Raw genomic sequence first — 21,599 nt, 5'->3', positions numbered from 1 at the left:
ACAATACATTCCTTAAACGGGGACTGTCACTTCCCGGTATTTATCCGATGATCAGGGCCGGATTAACATAGGGGCTGATGGAGCTGCAGCTCCAGGCCCAGGCCCAGGCCCATGGAATAGGCACATTGACTTTAAAAAAAAAAAGTTTGACTTATTTTTTCTTCACCCACTACTCTTAGGGATTCCACCTGGCTTTTATTTTATTGGCACAGGCAGTATTTGAGGCTGCCTGGTTGGTGCCAATATTGCAGTGATACTAGCAATACAAATGCTGGTATTTTTCTCAGTATAAACAAGAGATTACTATGCAATACCGACACTGGCCAGCAGGAGTTGCTGTGTGTGGAGACAGGCAGGCATAGGAAGTTCCAGCATATACCTCCCTGCCAATCTCTACTCACTGATCCGCAGGGGAGCAGCTACAGAGAGTCCAGACAGCAACTCCCACCCTGCAGAGAAAGCCTACAGCTCAGGGAAGTGAGGGAGGGGGGGGGGGGGGGGAGGCTGCAAGAAGGCACTGGGAGATAATGGGAGACATTATGACACAGACACTTGGGGACACAGAGACACATGGGGACACAGTGTCCCCATGTCTCCCAGCTAGTGTCCCTGGTCTCCCAGTGCCCCCTAGTCTCCCAGTGCCCCCAGTCTGCCAGTGTCTCACTGTCCCCATGTCTCCTAGTGCCTCCATGTCTCCAAGCTAGTGTCACTAGTGTCTGTGGCCCTGGTGTCTGTGTCCCCATGTCTTCAAGTGTCCCCTATTTTCCCAGTGTCCCATCCAGTGTCCCTAGTCTCCCAGTGTCACTGGTGTCTCCGTGTCCCTAGGTCTCACCATGTCCCCAGGTCTCCCTGTCTTCCTAGTGTCCTAGTGACATAGGGACCCTGGGATACATGGGGACATAGACACATGGGAATACTGGAGGACACAGGGAGACATGGGGCACTGAGACACTGATACATAGGAACACTGAGGCCTGGAGTAATCGACACATGGGGGCACTGAGTCATGAGAGCACTGGGAGACATGGGGGCACTGGGATGACTCCATCTATACAGCAGAATCAAACTAAGTTTTTTGGGTGATTTTACAGCATTTTCTCTTTTGTCACTCCTTGTGATTTACATCATGTGATGTCACCCATACATATTTAATTATTCAAATTAGTAAGGCCGGTATGTTTTTTCAAGAAAGGTGGCGACCCTAACTACTTTTCACATACTCTTACTTAAGTATGGAAACTTAAGAGGGATGTATGGGAACAAAACTTGTGTGGACTGGCTGACAATGAATATAGTTAAAGGGACACTGTAGTCACCAGAACAACTACAGCTTATTGAGTTTGTTCTGGTGAGTAGAATCATCATTTTCAGAGAAAATGCAGTGTTTACATTACAGCCTAGTGATAACTTCACTGGCCACTCCAACAGATGGCTATTAGAGATCCTTCCTGGGTCATGGCTGCCTATAATGCATCCAAACATTCAGTGTCTCCTCTCTCTGCATGCAGACACTGAACTTTCCTCATAGAGATTCATTGATTCAATTCATCTATATGAGAAGATGCTGATTGGCCAGGGCTGTGTTTGAATCATGCTGGCAATGCCCCTGATCTGGCTCGTTGACAGTCTCAGCCAATCCTATGGGGGAAGCACTTTGATTGGATCAGACCACCACTTCTAATGATGTCAGCAGACTGCTTGTTTTTCTGAGTCCAACAGCATGCAGAGTTACAGCTTCTGGCTTGAATACAGTAAGATGTTGCTGTATTTATGGAGGCATGAGGGCCCAGGGGGGCTAGATGGTGGTGTTAACACTATAGGGTCAGGAATTCATGTTTGTGTTCATGACTCTATAGTGATCCTTTAACCCCTTAAGGACACATGACATGTGACATGTCATGATTCCCTTTTATTCCATTAGTATGGTCCTTAAGGGGTTAAGATAATGCTGCCTTTGGTCTCTCTAACACTGTGGCATGTTCCCTTTCTTGTACACTCACTACATACAGCTTTTCTCTGTCCCAGACTATATACAAGGAGCTTATGCCTGCTAGTAAGAAGGTAAGGAGACAAGTGGACCAGTGAGTGCTAGGGGACAGTTCTTAGAAAGCGTTGAGCGAGCGCATCATTAGACGCATTTATGCCAAGCTCAGGGTGCTGTCTGCATAGTATGCCCTTAGTTGGCCAGCTGCATGATTGGCAGGCAGCCTGACATGCATTCATGCCAGTCTGGCCTTTTAATTCTTTGGGCAAACATGTCCTCTTTTTGGGCATGTTCGCCCCTTTTGGCAGGTTACGTGATTTGTGTCAGTGGAACACCCTTTTACCGTGCCCATTGACTTCCTGCTTGACTGGACACTGCTGTTAGGGGTTATGGATTTACTTTAAAGATGAAAACATAAATTAGTGAGAGATTAGCATAGGGTATGTATTTTCTTATAGCTGCTGTTTTCTTTTTCTCCAGCACCATCTCCATCAGATATATGTCGCTTGGGACTGTTTTAGTGTTTTTGGTCGATATGATTCTGTAATTAGGCCCATCATAATTGTCAGCACCAGGCCCACTGGGCTGTTAATCTGGCCCTGCCGATGATGTTTATTTACCCCCTATTTAAACATGTGTGTGCAGTCTACAAAATTAAATAAAAGGGGCAGTCCGACCACCATTAACCATTCTTTTGAAGTGGTTATGGTGCTATAAGACTGTGGCCAAGACACAGAGGTCCAGCCAACACTTAAGTCATCAATTCTCTTTTAATCTGTACAATGAAGAAACCTTTTACCTAGCACAATGTCAGAAAGAGACACACACACAGACCTTTGATAAAATTTGTGATGGGGGCAGTCATCTTTAAGTCTCCATTGATCAGAAGGAACCGATAATCAATTTGAATGGCTACATAGTACCAGAGTTTATTTGGAGACGGCCCACACTTGCCCAATATATGTTCGAATTCATGACCAAGGCTCCTGATTTATTTGCAAGGTCTTTGGTCAGCTATGCAGAACTTCTGACCAAAGAGGACTTAAAGCTAGCCACGCAAGAGGGTCCTCCCAGATGAAGCATTGTAAAACATAGTATTTACTAAAAAAATAAATGCATTACAAAATATTACACACAGAGGCTAATGTAATGCATGTATACAGATATACAAATGGCACACTTCAAGATGAAGTTTTGTTTGGTTAATTAAGGTTTGTGGTAGCTTAGAAAGTACTCCTGCTCCTGCTAGAATTCTGAACTGTTTTGGCTCTGAAGAATTCTGGTTGAAAAATAAAATTTGTAGGTTGGTTTGGAAAATTCTGAACCAAAAAATAGCAGACACCCTGAAAAGTTGGCATTAAGTGTCAATTTCTACTAATAGCGGACACAACCATTCCAAATGGCCCGGTCGTTGCACTATTCAGTTTATTCAGAATTAGGATATTCGGAAGAGCACCAAATCGGCCAGATATTGATTTGGACCAAACCCTATCTCAAAGTCTTTCAGTGTATTCTGAAGGATGTAAAATGTGGGGTTTTGGCACGATTCTTTAAAAAGAAATCTGTAGTGTCTACACAGTGCTGATTTCATCACGACCATGACCTAAGCTTGTTGGCCTAATTAATCACCTCTGATAGGCCAAGTTTTAAAAGCCGAGCATGGATCGGTCACCGAGAGGCTCAGATCAGCAATGATAGCCCTGTATCAATTTGCTCCTTGCCAGGGGACACCAAGTGTGTATTCTGTAAATACAAGACACGATAGACAATGAGTGGTGTAATGCGAGAAACCAAGCACTTCACAGCAGGAGCTCCTGCTGCCGTTCAAGACGTCTATATTCTATATCAGACCCTCGGGCTCCTTTCTGTGCTGTGAATTCATTGGCATTTTGCAGCGTTTTGTGTCATATTAGCAGCGAAGACAGTTCTCAGAAGTTGACCCCTCTCCGCAGTGTAGTGTTTCACCCTTTCCTTAGAATCCTTTGAGGTTTCATTTCAAGTTTAATAATTGAAGACGACATTAAATATACATCCACTTGCCACCTCCCAGCCTCTCAGGGGCACCCGGCAAGGCCATCAGCCACGGATTGCTCACCTGGACAGCATGGGAGATATATTATTGTAAGCTGAAGGAGAGCTATAGTCAGATTTCATAAACCACCCATATATCATGCAGCAGTAGAAGGAATCTGCAAAGTCTGCGTCGTCTGCTCTTAAGATTACTAAATATTTAACCCAAATATGAATCTGTAAGTTGTACACAAAAATCATGGTGAATATTCTATATATTCCTTGTACAGGAAATGTAAAACGTCTTTGCATTAAAAGACTCTGCTGCTTCAAACCATCCTAAAACCACACTTGCATTCAATCCTCCTTTCACGAAATGTAATTCTCTTCCCTTCACATCAATGGGCGATGGCATACTGTAATCTGTGATTGCCTGCCCTAGCCCCAAGAAAAAGGGGAATATATACTCCACGTCATTGTACAGGATTCTAGCTCATCCTTTTGATAACAGTTGTATTCATTCATAGGATCAACTAGAAGCAGCGCTAACTTTGATTGGCTCAAAAATTAAAAAAGGCAGCCAATGAGAACATGGCTCCCCAACATTCACAAACCATTGGCCGAGCAGGGGTAGGTTGCATCCTCAACTGTGGGGCGCATGTACAGTCAAGGTGGCTAATTTGGTTTGTTCTGCAACCATACTGGACACCATACAACAATTATATCCAGGATCAACCTTGATCTTTTACAGGATACATTTTTCAAAAGATGTTTCATACGGAGAATGACGATAGATGGTATATCACACAACATGGTGGGAGAGTCAAACTGTCTCACTCCTTTTAGTATACAAAGGCTTCAGGTAAAAAAAAAATTAGGACTGTGATATAGCGCAATGTAGTATAATCAGGTGGGTATCGTATTGCCATTCCCTTCAGTAAGTGAAATTGAAACAAGCAGAGGGCTTGCTGTGGAATTGCAAAAAAAAATGAAAAAAATAAATAAGCATTACTTTTATAGACAACATAAAGAGATTCCTTTCAGCAAATGAACTGCAGGAGGAGGGAAGGGGGGAAAACCAGTCTCGCTGATCGGAATTCAGAAGGCAGCTCCTAACGTGTAGTAATGCAGGATGTATGAACAGTACTGCGTCCAATTACAATCTGAGATCAAGGTAAAATCCACTGCAGATTTAACTATCCAATTAGAACGTTAATTTGTAATAGCTGTTATTATTTGGATAATTAGGTTATCACAAACACACACTGGGGGTACAAACGGAGCCACCGGATTATAGGAGAGAAGAAGGACTTGAGAGCATTGTCATGTGTGAGAACAGGATTGGCACACAGCGAGGGTGACAGGTTGACCAACGGCTTTTCGGCAGGACGCCAATCTCTGCCAAGGTGAGAATGATGGACTCAGTCATAGAAAGTTAGATATCCTGCAGTTTGATGTAACACTGCACCCCTATAGCACCGAAAGGGTTTAATGCATTGAAGAATTTTTAAAATCGCTCATAAGTGATGGATTTATGAAAGAGGATAACTTCTGGAAAAGGGGCCGTCACCATGGAAACCAATGGAATTTACAAGTCCGTTCCAATTGTTTCCACAGCAGCAGATCCACTTTAAATAAAACTTGTAAAAGCAATTTATTAAATCCCCCTGCCCTAAATTTATAACAGTAGAAGGTGATCTAGTGCCACGCACAAGTACGTTTATATACACACGGCATTTACATATGCAGAGACATCTTTTAAAAAAATAAAAACATAAAAATGAAAAAGTCCAGTTTGAAAGATTGCAAAAAACGATCTTACTGCATAGCTGCCATGAAACTGTTTCATTTAATAAAATACATAATATTGCACAAAAGACACAGAAGGGTTCCGCTTTCAATACAAATTCACTTGAAATAAATAAACCCAATCTTTTGGTTAATCATGGAATGGGGGTTGCGATATATTCCACTGAAAAGAGAAGCAGCCTTCCGAGGTTTGACCTTGGAAAGTTACCAAATCTCTATTTTTATTACTCATGCTTGGCTGGCCTCTAGATTCTCTCGGAGGAGGACCCGGATCCTGGAAGGTAATCCTCGGATAGGTTCTGGTTCCTGATGAAGATGCTACTCACTCTGCAGGAGAGGTCAGCGAGGGACATTTTAAAGGAGCAGAGGATGCTGGAGAAAGGTAGACATAGCATGCTATGAAGATCCCGTCACTTTTTACACAGCAACACTTTGCTGCACAGAGCAGGGAGAACCGATGGGCTATGCATCATGGGACATGTAGTTCTAGCTGCAAATCCCTGTAATAAAGAGTGTAATACTTCTACACAAGTTAATCTTTTTCATAATATGAAGCCATTTCTATAAACATCAAACCGAGATGTGTGCTACCGCCGTTCCCCCTATACCTGTACAGTAATACCCACAAATTATGTTGTCAGATGTTTGAGACGTTATACGGTCAAATTACATTATTTAAATTTGCAAATTTCCAGTTTTCACAGATTTAGTTACTGGGCACTTTATCCCCATTGTGGTGTACCATCTGCAATAGAAAAGAACGCTTACGAAATATGGGGAATTTTAAGTCTTTATTTTGCAGTTTCATTACCAGTTTTTGCTGAATCTAGCGTCAAATTTTATTTTTACATATATATTGTATTTTAATGGTAATTTCATAGCCTTTATGTGTCTTAATACTCGACAGACACCATTCAGATAAAACTTCTCAAGTGTAGCAATATTTTACATAGGGACAGATTCCCACAAAGCCACCGAGACCACAGCCACAGGGCTGCATACATTAGAGTGGTGGCACTGCATTTGGCGAGATCCAAATATCTCTTTGATCACAGCAAGACTGGCTTTCAAATTTTAGGAGATTGTCAGTGTATGTCTTTAGATGTTCAATGTAAAGCTTTCGTGAAGAAAGTACACAATATGGCTAATAAATTATTAGGGCACAGCATAATTCAGTTTAACAAATATTTAGACAAGAGAACTGCACGTGTTATGCCAAAGTAACGTAGAAGCAAAAACTCAAACTAGCTATTTTTTAATTCTCATTTACTTTGGCCTAAACTTTGCACCGGTCAATGCTCACAAATACTAGTGCACTTAAAAAGTGACACTATAAGCACCATAACAGCTTCATCTAACTGAAGTGGTTATAGTGTATGAAGTCCCTTGGCACTGCCCTTCCATTCATCATTAAACCATTTTGAAATTGTTTAATACTAAGCAGGAGTACCCAACAATCTATCCCCTCCCTGTGTGTTGCTTGGTCTAATAAAGAAGCATTATCCTGGGCAGAAATGGGCTGCTGTGATAGGTTGAAAGAAGTCACCAGACATTCGATAAGCCAATCACAGTGCTCATTGCAGGTATGAATTGGTACAGCTACAAGGAAGTGTTTGGCCTGTGCCTTAGCCAAACCTCCAGTAGGGGCTGGGCTGACCCCTTTACTCGGTACACATTTAGAAAAGGTAGTAGTTATCTCCACTGTGACAAGGTATTAGGCATATTGCATTTTATCGTAACAGGCCAGGCACATACTATTATGAAGGAGTTTAGACCATTTACATTTTTTTTTTTTTTTTTTTTTTAACAAACAGATGACAAAATCAAGTTGTAATAAATAACGGACCCGCTATAATACTCTGCAAAAGATGTAATGATAGGGTGTTTGGAAAAGCACTGTTTGCTATGAACATCTTGTGACTCGACCAGTCTAACCACAAGTATTTCCTACAGGAAGTACTGTATCTCACGGCTACTGTAAAGTTGTTCTGTGTTACTCAAGCACTTTGAGGCAGATCTGAATCATGTACAGCAGCAACCGGCAGGAAAACCAGTATTTATCTCACATATAGTGAGGTGGGATCTCCCAATGCAAAGGTATGGACTGTAGGTTGGATGAAAATGTTTCTTACCTGAGGGAAAGCTGGATAACAAAACACTTTAAAAAATAATAATAATAATAATAATAATAATAACTAGAAAAGCTACAATTTCTGGGGAAATTGTGAAGTGTTCTTGCCTCCACCAGTAGTCTACAACTGGAGTGGGTGGAGTAATTGTTATTATTTATTTATATAGCACATTTAATTGCAATGTTGTTGCCCAAAGTGCTTCACAGTTACATTAAAACATACAGTTATAAAAACATTAGCAGGTGTACAAAAGGCTTTGTCTATGACATCACTTGCTGCTGCAGCCTGGCACAGGTCAGAGTATTTTGTCGGTTGCCATCTTCAAACGGTCGTATTTTAAAAACTATAAATCCTACAGTGAAGAGCTTTATATTGTGAGAATCACAAGACCCAGACCTACATTTTGATGTATAGTATGTCTCTGAGATATTAACAATGAAGGAACAGTCACAGTTTAGAAACTGCCCTATGAATGTGAGCTTTGCAGAGTGGAGTTTCAATGAATGTCAATGGACGGCGTGAGTTGCAAACAAATGGTCATATTGTGAAAACTATCAGGACTATGGCTTAGCCATGGACATTTTTAGTGGCAGCAGGGATAGCTGAACGTTTTGATATAAGATTTGTGTAGGTGGGCCTGAAAATGAGGGAGTGGTGGCAGTTTAGAAATCATGTCCTGATTTTTCAGCTTTGCCATTCATTCCTATGGGACAAATTTTGCCACAAGAACGACGATATTCCGTTAACCATTCGGCGAAACGTTCCACAAAGTAATAGCAATCCGATCGGGAACAATCTGCACGTTTTGGTAAATTTTTGTCTATGTAGTGTAAAAACTGTGGGAGGAGTTAGGGTGGCAAATTTGGCTATAAAAAGAATAATTATAATATATATGTGAGATAACATTAAGTGGTCTTGCTATGCAAGAACACTTAAGAAATAGTCATCATTTTGTATATTACTAAAATTAAACTAAAAAATATTAAATGTAATAAAGCTGTGACTTAATTTAAACACCCAAACCTTTATGGGTTTCAGTAGTACAGTGCTAAACTCCCATCATTCCTGTTTTGGTGTCGTGTGTCCTGCACCTGGGATCACCAGAGACAAGTCCCCATAACGCACAATGTGAACGTGTCACTGAAATTCAAACGCAACCCAAAGTTGACAAAAGTCAGAGCTCCTCAGTCAACTTTCGGCAAATCCTAGCAGCCGTCGTGGGATTCAGGCTTTGTCTATGGAGGATCCAGCGGTCCAACCGAATTCTCCATACCTCAGTATGGTACCCTAATGTATGCCACGAACGTGGTTCCTGGCAACTGAAGCGCCAGTAGCCGTAAAGGACCTGCCGTATGAGTACAGTGTCAACCGCAAAGAACAGTTAAACTTACCACCCCTGCTCGTTTTGGGGGTCTTTGGGAAATATGCAAAGACCCCTGAAATTGACAGATGCGCTTGAAGTGCAGGACACGTTTGCCATCCTCTCCCAGCCCCCCCTAACCTGATTTCTGCAGGTTTCATTAAGGGGGCTGAAGTTCCAGATGTCCTTGTTTTTGAGCAACTGAAAGATTACAGTGGATAAACTTTCAGAATCTATCCTGAGCTACACAGATCTTGGGAATTAAACTGATGTCGTTTGTTTAAAAGCACAAAATATCCAAAACTAATAACTATAGAAATAAAGTTTTTTTTAATATGAAAAGTTTTAAAGAAGTTGCACATTTTATGACATTTAACAAAAAAAAAAAAAAAAAAAAATTATTATAGGATGCTCACATAACCCACTGGTTTGAGTATTTCTTTGAGCATGATAAAATTCCACAAACAAGAGTGCCACACTGAAAATCTGAAAAGAGATATTGCTATGCTTACATTAGGGTTAATCCAGCCTCTAGTGGCTGTCTCACTGACGGCCACTAGAGGCGCTTCCGCGCGCGCGTCTGAAGAGGTTAGAGAGTTCCCCGGCACTGGAGAAAGGTAAGTGTTTAACCCCTTCAGCCCAGTGGGAGGGGGGCCATGAGGGTGGGGGGACCTAAAGACCCTATAGTACCAGGAAAACAAACGAGTTTCTTTCCCTGGCACTATAGTGGTCCTTTAAGATTGTGTACCAGAAAGGTTTTTTTTTTCTGAATACTTTGCATAAAACAAGAATATACACTTGAGAGTACTATTTGTCTGCTCCAGTTAACAAGTGATGAAGCAACATTTTTTATTTATATAGTTGGCATAATATATACGAGCCATGCACTAGATCTGCAGATTTTGAAGAATGAATATTACGATTTAATATCTTAAAAAGAAAAATAAATCCCTGGGAGAATTATTGATCACTTAGACACCCCAGGATTGAATGTCCTACGCATTTAGTGAAGAGCCAACCATACTAAATAAATTAGACAGTTATAGATTTCCACATGGATCAAGAATCATGTGCAGAAGATCCAAAAGACAGCACTAAGTAACCAATATAAATTAAGGGGTCTGGGTGCAGTGCTTTAGTTTTAACCCTGCAATCTAAAACATAAAACGTGAATTATTAGATACATCAGTGCTTACATTGCAGGGTTAAATACACCTCCAGTGGCTGTCCAAGTTAGCTAACCTGCAATAGGACTGCTGCGCATGCGCTCTGCAGAGCATTGGATTGGGCTGTTAGATGGGTCGGCGTAATGTCGACATAGGCAGGTCAAGCAGCTGTAGGGACTACCATGGCACTGGGGAAAAAAGGGAAGTAAAACCCCTTTTCTCCAATTTTTACCTACATTTGGGGGTGGGGGTGGGTGGAGGGGGGTTTAATCTAAAAAAAAGTGTAGAACAATATAGAATGTTTGGAATACAGGTTTGCATTATTAACCAGATAGCGTTCCTTCACCTTAAAGAGGAACCACCAACAGACAGATTTTTTTATTTTTATAACACTATAATTATGTAACCCATGTTTCCACTATAATTATGTAACCCAGACAGACATTTGTGAGGTCTGAAAATAAAAATTTAACAGCTAAATTTACACAGAGGCATTTAGCTCTACCCTGGTACTGGGCACCTTTATCTTACCACCCTGTCAATCATTGTTATAACTGCAACACCTTGTGCCAGTCATTCAAAATAAACAGAGCATAGAGAGAGAAGGAGACACCTAAACAATATGTATTTTACATAGAATGTTATGTATACCTCAATTCACTTGAGATATATACATAAAACTAACTGTAAACCCATTTTAAAGCACCTCTGCTAATTTTTTATTATCTCTATTCACACACAGTTCAAGATGACAGCAATATATGAAGTATAGACGATTAAGCTAAGTGACAGATTTGGCAAGCCACTAAATTGCGCAGAGAGAGAGATTTTCAGCCACACAAAACTTGCGCCGAGTCATCGCTACATGCCTGTCAGAAGATAATCTGTGTCTAGCGTTACGCAAGCAGAAGAACAAAAACCCATTATTGCAATGGCTTCTGCTTTTACCACCACAGGGGTGGATAGCGTGCACAGCTCGCATCTTCATACACCAACTCATTTGAAACGTGGGGAGGAAAAAGAATGCTTGTCACTTTTTATTTTTTAATAAATTAGCACAGAGCAGAAGATTCAAAATGTCTCGACTTACTGGAGATCACTTATATTATTTGCCACTTGCCGTTCATGCAAAATAGGGGAGGGGGCAGAATCAAGTGGGGGGCTTCTCTAGGAAAACAGATTTCTATGTGTATTTCTTGTCCGTCTCCATCAGTGCATCTGTCTAATGGAACCTGGAACACGCTCATCCAAAAGGTATAGAAATTAGTTACGGACTGGATAGAGGGCTGGAATGTGACTGACATGTAGATAGACTTCTCTCATTACTTTCTCTGCAAGTTCAGGCAATTCTGCATCTAAAAAGGCTGCGTAATTGTATTATTCCTTTAAACAGATCACCAGTCAAACAAACAAACAAACAAAAAAAACAGGGGGAAAAAATGGCAGACTGGAGCTTGTGGTTTTTTATTGAACGTTTTAACCCTCCAAGAATTGGTTAAAACATTCAATAATATACCACAAAATGCCGTCTGTTATTGTACCTTTACTGACAGACATACGAGAGGAACACAAAAAGGTTTGACTAACGAAGGTTGACAGTTTGAGTCTTCTCTTCCGACAGAGAAGGTAAGTGATAAAGAAACTATTACTAACCATAATGGCAGGCTGTTTTTATTTCAAGCCACCATTATTTTTTTTAAAGAAATAAGAAATACATTTTTTTTGAAAAATGGGACCTACAAGTTTCAATATTAAATGATAATGCCATACTGCCCACATATTATTTACATCTAGCCAAGCTATAGTAATGTTAGCTGTAATTTCAACTTAGGGAGCAGACCTCGTTTGATTATAAAATTGACACCAGCAGCCAATACGATGATCAGCTTCCGGAATTCCATTGTATATTAAACAGGAAATCAAAGGTTACACGGAACAGGAACAGCAAGAGTTCTACTAGCCACTTCTACATACGGATAGGTAGCATCCATAAAAGGTGTTTTACTTAAATATGTAGAAGGCTTTATAAATAAAATGGGGAGACTTATGCCTCGTTTCCACTGAGCGGATCGGTTCGGTACGGTTCGCTATTTTGGGTGTTTCCATTATGAAAGTGGTCCATATAAGTGAACCGTACCGATTCATTCAGGGTCCTGCTTCAGATGTAGGGCCATAGGAAATGGAACGGTTCGGTTAGGGCGGAACTACTATACAATCCATTGATTGGTGGACAGAAAGAGCATTTTTTCTAAACCCCGCATGGCCCTGAAAGGTCTGACTTGCAGTGGAAACGCTCACCAGAATGGGCTGGTCCATTCTAAACCTTCCAAACTGTACCGACCCGAACCGATCTGCTCAGTGGAAACGAGGCATAAATAACCCAGCTTGCTTTCTTGCCATTAAAATCTACGTAATGCCAACTAAAAGTAATAGAGAAATGGGCTCAAATGACAGCTTATCTAGCAGAGCCAAAGTGGACAATCTCACCAATCCAAACAGACTAGTCTTATTCCGAGATCCTCGGTTCACCTGGTTCTTCAAGGCATGTCTTGATTACCTGATCCTAAAAGGTGATTATACACAGTGGAGTCAGGTAACAGGAGCTGTCACTCACAAAACATGATCAGATACATCTTTTGTGAGCAGAGGTAAAGTGTGGATTTCACCGAGGGGAGGTTGCAGAATTTTCAACTAATACAGACTTTAATGCTACGTGTCTTTTAGATCTGGCTACCATATTGCTAGGGGATTATTCCGACAAACCCGTGTCAGCCTCAATCACTGGGAATTAACAGCTAGTTAGCGGCTGATTTCCTTAATTCACTGATTTGCCCGGACAGGAGACGGACAGAGAATGCAGCACTGTCCAAACGCCATACTATCCTGCGAACTACGTAGATTGGGCCCTTCCCCGTGAACTAAAAAAAGATTTACTTACCTTTCTTCCCAGAACGTGCTGGTCTTGCCACAGTCGTCCCATCTCCCTGGCTGAGATCATCAATCTTTATGCTCTTAGCTAACCAGCCTCTCCTCATAGAGATGCACTAAATCAATGGTAAGCATTAACCGTCTCCAAAGGTGGAGACTCTGACCGTCGCTCCTGTAAAGATTGCAGGACAGGACCTCATCCAGAAGCACCTCCAGTGGCTTTAACTACCTCGTTAAAGTGGAGACTTGAAGCACGATCAACAGAACAAATGTAGAATGTCAAACAGTTTGACTAGTTACACTGTGGTGCGCCAGAGCACTCTTGGCACCATAACTACTGCAGGTCACTGTAGTGGTTATTGTGCTTGGAGTGTTTTCTTTTTAAAACATATCACTGTCCCCAACCATTGGAGATGTGAATGCCCTAGATAGGGCCAATTAGAGCTGCAGCTCAATAATACGCAAAATTAAGCTGTAAGGATGCAGCATGACAATCCCTTGCACTGAGGAGTCTACCAGAAATAATTCGTTCTGGATTAAGGCGACAGGCCATGTGTGAAATTAGGAGGGGGGGGAGGGGGGTATTTATGTCACCTGAGATGCAGAGTTAATTTAAGAACTGGTGTTCAACAATAGCCCAAAAAAATGCAATGATCTAAAAATCTCCCTCCCAATGATGCAGCCAAGGGGCCCTTTTTTGTTACAGCGGGTTCCAATACAGAGGGATTCAATTACCAACGCCTTGAAATGGGATTGATAAACTACAACAACAACAACAAAGGGGACTGTGTGGAATAAATAAAATGAAAACTAGACATACTCACTTAAATGAATTAAACTGACTAAAAACAAATTAAAAGAAGTTCTACGCCGGGGAAATTAATTAGTCAAACAAATCAATTTGTCTAATTGTTTTTTCTCTAGAAGCGGAGATTTTAACAAAGTCCCAAACCCTGAAAGTCCACCTACAAGCCTAGATTCAGAGATTTCACTTATTTTCCAATGTGGATATTGACAAAAAATGGTGTACTGGAGATACTATAGGAATCATGGCAAACCCTGCAAGTGTTTGTAACATGCAAGGATCTACACTGACAAGGGGAGCTCTATGGACTCCCATCATGCAGGACAGCCAGAAGGAGAACATCACTAACGAGCAGCTGACAAATCTACGGCTCTCATTAAATGACATTGTGACACTGAATGGAAACCAAGACATATAGGACTTGATATGTCTTCAATGATTGGCAGAGCGTGCAGATGACGGGTTAGCACCATAGCCACTACAATGATTTGTACTGGTGAGTATAATCATTTCCATCAGGCTTTTTGCAGTAAATCCTGTTTTTTCAGAGAAAATGCAGTGTTTTCATTTCAGCCTAGTGATAACTCCACTGGCAACTCATCAGCTGGCTGTTAGAGGTGCTTCCTGGGACAGTGCTGCACAGTGTGACTGCCATTCAGTGTATCCTCCCTCTGCATGGAGACACTGGACTTTCCTCATTGATTCAATGCATCTCTACGAGGAGATGCCGATTGGCCAGGGTTATGTTTGGCTTTTGCTGGCTCTGCCCCTGATCTGCCTCCTTGACAGTCTCAGACGATTTTGTGTGAAAGCATTGTGATTGGCTCAGAGAATCAATGCTGATAATGTCAGTCAAGCAGGCAGATCAGGGGCAAAGCCAGCACCTGCAGATTGGACTAAAAAGCAAGATTTTACTATATTTAGGGAGGGAGGGCTAGGTGTTTTTTTGTTTTTTTTTTATCGTTTATTTTTGGTGTGCATAAAATCATGACAAATTAGCATGCAATTCCCCAACAGCATATACAGGCATATAAGACAGCATTTTGAAACAAATTGGACAGCATTGTGATGATATGGCACAATTTTAGGTTAAGGATAAGGACATGGACAATGGCATTGTTATGATAGTGTATCAATAGAGCTGAATGGGTATAGCACGTCAGAGCCATTGATGGTACATTATGAATAAAATTACTATTAATAATAATTGCCTGTTCATAAGAGAAAAACAGAAGTATAACTTAAGTGTTACTACCCTAAAACAGGCACCAAGGACCTCTGGGGCTGCAGTATCATTCTAGGGATGGCAGTCATGGTATTGATCACTGACCCAACACCGTGGGGGAAATTAAAAAGCGAATGTTGTCCAGGGAGGCGCCACATTCTGATGTGGGCTGGTAAGCGTCACCTGATAGGTGTGGGAAGCAGTGTAGCGCCCTTGAGGGCATGAATAATAAATGCATGCCAGAATGTGGAGCATCAGCTTGTGTTATTACTGGGGGGGGTATAGCTCCACGAGTATGCAGCCGCTCTCTTCTCCCTCCATGCCACGCCACCGCTAGATGGTGGTCTTAACACTATAGGGTCAGGAATACACGTTTGTGTTCCTGATTCTATAGTGTTCCTTTAAGGAAGTAAACATACATTACTGCCCGTTTAAGGTGACAATGCAGTAGAGGTTGAAAAATAATAACTTGGGTTAACAAGCAGCTAGACAATTAGCTCTTGCTCTATAACAGTGGATGATAAAATAAAAAAACGGTAAAAAATACAGACTCGGAAGTGAAGGGTGAATTCTAAATGGAACGGAGACATTCTTGCTCCTTTCTGAAGTCAGACTGTGCCCTTTTGGCATCCCATGCTGCAGAGAACAGCACACAAAAGCTCTCAGACACTGCTAGCATTCAACTGAAATTATTATGCAATTATTAATAATTAAAAGCAATTTGTCAGCAAAAGAGCACAAAAAAGGAATTGTCAGTGGGAAGCAGAGTGTCAGGATTTCACCTTTACTTTTTATTTTCAAGAAGATGCAAGCTATAGTAAGTGGGGAAAAAATTAGATCCTGCACTGCAAAACAACAGCGTTCCGCGTAAAATAGACAGTTAATTTGCCTGTTTCAGAGCTAGGGGATCACTGGAAGATATCGAAGAGCGCTATAATAAATCTTGGGATTTTCCCGAGATAATCCAGAGTGTGTATTCCATGATCACCTAACCCACAAACAAGGCACATATTATAACAGCTGCTCCAACCCTCCAAATGTGCTGTACGCAGCGATTGTGACTGCTCCGAGATTCATTCGTTGCCTGGTGATGAGATTGGTATTCGGGAGACTCAATTTGCTAGGTGCGCATCCATCATGAAAAACGCCGGGAACTAATTGTCCGTACGCCACAAGCTGCTGGGATCAGCAGGTCATCACACTATGGATCAATGGGGACTCTCCCTTTAAATACGAAGCCTAATCAAGTTTTACAGCATGATTGCAGCCACCTAATTTATGGCAACCTGTTCGTGGATCATGACAGAACACGAAGGAACGAGAACTGTGACCTTGGATAAAAAAACGGTTGTCCTTGAGGTGTATGACCATCTGACAGAGGCAGAAGTTGGGACTATAATTAGCTATGTATATTCTGACAACATCACCATCATTTGTCTTGAATTATAGTGTTTAGAGACAGCACCAACAAAATGTGGATTTGGGGACACAATATATATATATATATATATATCACCCAGAGACTGCACTTGGGGTTCATTTACCAATACCAAAATTGCCTTGCATTAATCCAAATGGTAAAATGTAGCCAATCTGTGACTAACAGAGTTTGAAAAAGGTTTCCCTATTTTCCTAAGTTGTGCCATTTGGTTCTCAATTTACAAGAATGTGGTATTTAGTAAATAAACTGCTTATATAAGAAGCAATGTATATGAAAACTCTTCGACAAATAAACTTTTTGATAAAAACTTGCGTGATCAGCTAGAGTACACCATTGGTTTTCCATGGGGACTGCTCAATTTTAGAACCACAAATTGCCCTTTATAAAAACAAACAAAAAAACACAAACAAAAACACATTAATATGCACTTTAAGAATCAAGTTAGATTCAAGCTGCATTTAAATGTACACTTAAAGCACCACAGTGCTCTCGCTGGTCTGTTGCATGAGGACTTCCAGCATCAGCTAAATTCCCATAGGAAAGCATTCATTCAATGGTTTCCTATGTGGTAGTCCTAATGCAATCGCGGTGCTCACCGCCCATGAGCATTTAGTCCCCTCGACAGCCAACATCAGCTGAGGAGCTGGGATGGAGTCTGAATCAGTACCAATGGACATCAGCGATGGAATTAGGTGAGTGACAAAAGGGTTTTTAACCATTTCCAAACTGCGGGGGGCAGAGTGGGGGCACTATAGTGTTACGAATGCAACTTTGTATTCTTTACACTATAGAATCCCTTTAAAACAAGAGAACAAAAAAGAGTTTGTAGCCATTGTCCACTCAAGCGAACTTGGAGTGGGCCACACAGACACCACAGACTGTTGTAAAAATCTTCGATTGGAAAACAAATCAGAAATCGTTATTCAATGCAGCCAAAATGTACACATCAACCTAGCTTATGACAAGTGCTACAATCTTGTTACTGTAACAGCATTTGGCCGAACAGACTGAAAGCAAGTTTCAGAGGCTCCTGGTTACATTAATTCCTTGATTCCTGATGGAATCCTTATGTAAAGAGACACTAAGCACCAAAACCATTTCATCTTTACAATATGGTTTTGGTACATGAACCATGTCCATTCAGTGTAGCAATGTAAAACGTGGTTGTTTTACAACGGGCTGACAGCCACAAGAGGAGTTTCCTCATGACGAACGTTCAATTATGCTGCAAACAAAGGCTGTGAGTGCTTCGATAACGATTGCAGAGAAGCATCGAACACACTGAACACGGCCATTGCTGTCCATGTACAGTAGGTCGCTGGTGCTGCTCTGTGAGACGTATTGTATTGGACCAGAGATGATCCAGAGAGATGAGCATGTCATGCTTTTGTTGGTTCTTTCGAAAGTTGGAAGTCATAATCTAAAGGACTTTTTTTTTAACTTTGGAGTATCTCTTTAAATGTCACGCTATGCTGCCAACGACTGAGGCAATCTATGCACAGAATTCACATTAGCAACTCCAATTACTCTGTACATTAGCCAAGTATATGCAATGTGTATTACTGACACGCTGCACATACAGACTCTAAGTACTATGACCACTTCAAAGGGTTGAAGATAAATTAATAAGTAGTTTTTTGCACAAAACCCACATTAATATTACGCAGACAAGGTATTTAAAAGAGTATTCAGTGCTGTGGAATATCCTTATTGCACAATAACAGGATTCATTCACATCAGGGAGAATATTGGGTTAGAAAGCTTTTAAGTTGTGTTTTGTAACTGCTGTCTTTAAACGCATCTGATATGCAAGAGGAAGTGGTGATTTTACAGTGCGGGTATGCAAGCTGGAGGTGTAATGACAGGCATGGGGAGGGGAGGGGGGGGGGGGGTTCAGCAAGTTTTTTTTAGAATGGAACACATGACTTCCAGCTCCCTAGAGCTCTGTGCACAAGTGACAGTATGTATATAAAAGAAATGACAAACATAATAAATAAAGACTTATAGGTTTTAATATACACCGCAAAAGCCTTAAGAGGTTTATTTACGGGGGCGGAGCTAGCGGCGAAGCGGGAAAGACGCCATTTCCAGCAGCTCCGATAATCGGGTGCGGAAAAACGGCTAAAAGGCACGAAAATACTCTGCACCGGAGAAAACGAGGGGCGGGCACATAATCCCGATATCCAGCTGATCCCACCGATGCCGTTTATGCAAAAATCGGGCACGAAACGCCGCGCCAAAGGTACTGGGGCCTATCATACACGCGAGCAGACCCTTAACAGGGAATTAACATCGTGGCTTGGGGCGAGCTTATACTCAGCCGACGCTGACTTCTACTCCCATGAAGAAATGGGACGGAGGTCCCAAAAACCAGCCCTGAATAACCCCCTACCGCAAGGGGACATCAGCAGCATGCTGCAAACTCCCACACAACAGCGGAATCGAACCGCCATGGCAGTCTCACCCGAGCAACCGGAGGACGGAGTCTCTACACAAAGCACAGCCCAGGCGGCCACTGACAGCACGACCATGTCACCCGCCGAAGAGGCGACCCCGGCCACAAAACAGGACATTCAGATTATGCTGACCGGCCTCCAGCGAAATCTCCAACTCATGTGGCAGGCGGATTTAAAAGGCCTAGCAACTGAAGTACAAGCAGTATCAGCCCGTACCCACGCTGCAGAGCAAGAGGTGCGAGTCCTGCGCCAAGACCTCACATCCCTAAAAGACACAGTCACTCAGCTGCAAAATGCACAAGCCAATGTCCACAGACAACTGAATGTACTGGAGGACAGAGGTAAAAGAAAAAAACATAAAAATAAGAGGTATACCTGAAGGGGTTCCGCTGGACGAATTACCCCACTACATAAGGCGCTTGGTGGCCTCCCTCCTACCAAATAAGCAAACCAAACACTTTACATTCGATGGCGTGTATCGCATCGCTAAACCGCGACTAGCACCATAAGCAGCCCCACGAGATGTCATCCTGAGATGTCAGTCCCTCACGGACAAAATAGCTCTAATGTCAGCAGTCAGAGAGAAAACACCGTATGACTTCGAGGCTCACCGGCTTACCTTTTTCCAGGACTTAAGCAGGGATACCTTGCTGTGGCGGAAGAGCCTACAACCTGTCACGTCCACCCTCCAGACAGCAGGCATAGCATACCGATGGGCGACCCCAAGAACACTATGGGTGACCAAAGGCAACAACCACTACAAGATTTCTTCACTGGGGGACGCTCCAGCTCTAATGGCCACACTGGGGCTACCTACCATCGCTGTGGACACTCCTGCAGAACACCACGGGACTGTGCCATGAAACTGATGGAGACTATATACCTAGATTTAACTTACTGAGAGCTTAGCTTCAGAATGCTCATAAACTGTTATACCAGTTACATTATTTGAAATTATTGTTTGATGTTATATTATAATGTTTAAAGCCTAGATCCCAACTCACCAGACGGCCTAGGCCAACACGCCCCGAAAAGACGAGGCGAATGCCCAAGACACAGAATAGACCTCTCCCTCCCCCCCCCCCAATGCCCTGGGGTTAAAGGGCACAGTAAGTACTGGAGCTCCTACCTTATTCACAAACCATAGCCAATACCCTGATCAGCAGATCAAGGGACCTACAGTCGACCGAGCTCCTTTATACGACTCGACTACACGGCGACAAACCAAGGACCCCCAGCCCATATATAGACGCCAAATCCAACAAACCGACTACTCTGATACAGGCTGGGAGCCCATAAGCCAATCCTCTATGCCAGGGCCACACAACTACCCAACACTGTCACTAGTGGCACAGACAATACATGCGCTACGACCGACTAGCCCAGTACTTCCCCCCCCAAAAAAGTGCAGACTACACTACAGCCCGACGCACAAGCTGCCTGCGGAATAGAGGTAGCTTAGGCATATCCATGAGTCAAGATCGTATTTTTATTGATTATTTTTATTGATTTACATGTTACATGATGTGTTTGCTAATACTTGTGAAACCAATGCTAACATTGCCTACGTTACGAAATTGTACAAAATGTTATAATTATGCCTGCAGAAGCTGTTGGGGCTAAAGAGGCAAAGTTGACGATTATTGCACAATGAAAATAAAGAATTTAAAAAAAAAAAAAAAAAAAAAAGAGGTTTATTTACATATCTAGGGTTTGGAAGGATGGAAGGACTCTGGCAACATGTGGCCGGCTATGGGGAGAGCGGTCAGAGTTTTAGCATCACGATACTTTATAGTTTAAACCGTCAAATTTATTAACTCAGCGAGGTGTCAGGATCTACTACAGAAGATTCCGCGGTCATGTTACAGATATATAATCAGGTTATCAACGTGTTTCAAGGTTAAACCCCATAAGGTTAAGTAAATAAAACATTCCAAATCAAATATACAAAAATTAGTCCTGCTCTCAAACTCCCACTACTCCTTGGCGGCAGCAATGACCATAGTACACATCAGCCCCGATACATACAATAAAAACCAAAGATTTGGGACATCGGAATTTGGGAGAGTGTGCAAGTAATTCTTTTCTTAGGTGATTTTGAATGTTTTAAAAACCAATCACTCGTGTTACCTTTTTCTTTTAACTTTAATATAAAGTTTTAGCAAACGATCTCACAATACCGATTAGTCGAGGCACAGCCAGGCACACTTTGCAAATGAGGAGAAATGGAAACTGTCTAATTTCTCTGATTTGTGCTTGTAGAACGGCTAGTGAAAAAGACAT

The 21,599-nt window shown here is 41.9% G+C and overlaps 1 protein-coding gene across 2 annotated transcripts in view; it reads right to left on the bottom strand.

Moving 5' to 3' along the window:
* PRKCB (protein kinase C beta) overlaps positions 1-21,599 on the bottom strand; it is a 176,204-nt gene that overhangs the window by 87,742 nt on the left and 66,863 nt on the right. The gene's annotated exons all lie outside the window — the stretch shown is intronic.

Source organism: Pelobates fuscus, chromosome 8 (assembly GCF_036172605.1).
Source record: "Pelobates fuscus isolate aPelFus1 chromosome 8, aPelFus1.pri, whole genome shotgun sequence".
Taxonomy (NCBI): domain Eukaryota; kingdom Metazoa; phylum Chordata; class Amphibia; order Anura; family Pelobatidae; genus Pelobates; species Pelobates fuscus.
Note: the sequence above shows the minus strand (reverse complement) of the source record. Positions and strands in the feature narration are given on the sequence as shown.